Source organism: Euprymna scolopes, chromosome 25, assembly GCF_053919585.1.
Source record: "Euprymna scolopes isolate OS-2025 chromosome 25, ASM5391958v1, whole genome shotgun sequence".
In the NCBI taxonomy this organism is placed as follows: domain Eukaryota; kingdom Metazoa; phylum Mollusca; class Cephalopoda; order Sepiida; family Sepiolidae; genus Euprymna; species Euprymna scolopes.
The window spans coordinates 76,803,114-76,804,300 of NC_136506.1; the positions used below are offsets into that span (position 1 = coordinate 76,803,114).

The 1,187-nt window shown below is 44.2% G+C and overlaps 1 pseudogene; it reads left to right on the forward strand.

Annotated features, from left to right (window-relative positions):
• The first annotated feature begins 264 nt into the window (after positions 1–264).
• Positions 265–477, forward strand: LOC145247629 (U2 spliceosomal RNA; annotated as a pseudogene).
• Positions 478–1,187: the final 710 nt, after the last annotated feature.

Genomic DNA, 1,187 nt, shown 5'->3' on the forward strand with positions numbered 1-1,187 from the left:
AACTAACCACACTAATTGGTGCAGCTACTAATTTTAGTCTTGCAATGGGTGTCATAAGTACGAGCAGACAATAGACTTCAGGTTTGACATCAAACTTTCCCTTTTCTTAGATGCATGCCTTAACGAAGACTGGAGCGGGGTGCATCCAATGGCGCCTTAAAACTATTCACTTAAGGCAGGTGGGGCTTGTCAACTTTGGATGACAGCCATCCTAGGGGAGGTTATTCTGATTCAAAACTGCCGCTGTCTTACCGGATTACCTCATCACCTTCTTGGCCTTTTGGCCAAGATCAAAGTGTAGTATCTGTTCCGGCAGATGCTGCACTTAAGATAATTTGTACCAGTCAATGGAGGGGAAACCTTCTATACTGGGACAATTATTATTTTTGGTAACCAGAGTGACCCCTTTTAGGGGAGCTGGTTTTTACCTCACATTAAAAACGGCCTTGTGCCTAATTTGCTCAGTGGGGGAGCAAATAAACACCATCTGTTCCGGCAGATACTGCACTTAAGATAATTTGTACCAGTCAATGGAGGGGAAACCCTCTATACTGGGACAATTATTATTTTTGGTAACCAGAGTGCCCCCTTTTTGCCTACTTTTAGGGGAGCTGGTTTTTACCTCACATTAAAAACGGCCTTGTGCCTAATTTGCTCAGTGGGGGAGCAAATAAATACCATCTGTTCCGGCAGATGCTGCACTTAAGATAATTTGTACCAGTCAATGGAGGGGAAACCCTCTATACTGGGACAATTATTATTTTTGGTAACCAGAGTGCCCCCTTTTTGCCTACTTTTAGGGGAGCTGGTTTTTACCTCACATTAAAAACGGCCTTGTGCCTAATTTGCTCAGTGGGGGAGCAAATAAACACCATCTGTTCTAGTTACCTCATCAGGGGAAGAGCTATGGGAGTAAACCCCGACAGAAAACCGGAGATGGAGTTACTAAGGCGGCGTAAATTTTTATTGTCATCACTGGCAACTCCTGCGGTGCATTTATAAGCAATCTATATGGCCACTGTTTTTCTCTTTAATCGTCTAGCTTCGTGGAGAGGGGGGCAGCTATCATCCCATATCACCCTACTCACGCCATGTAGCTCAACTAGACAGGACTCTTGCCACATCTATGCAGTAGAAGCAGCTTATCTTGCATTGACAGAGTTCAAAACAGACTTCGTAGCTTAGTG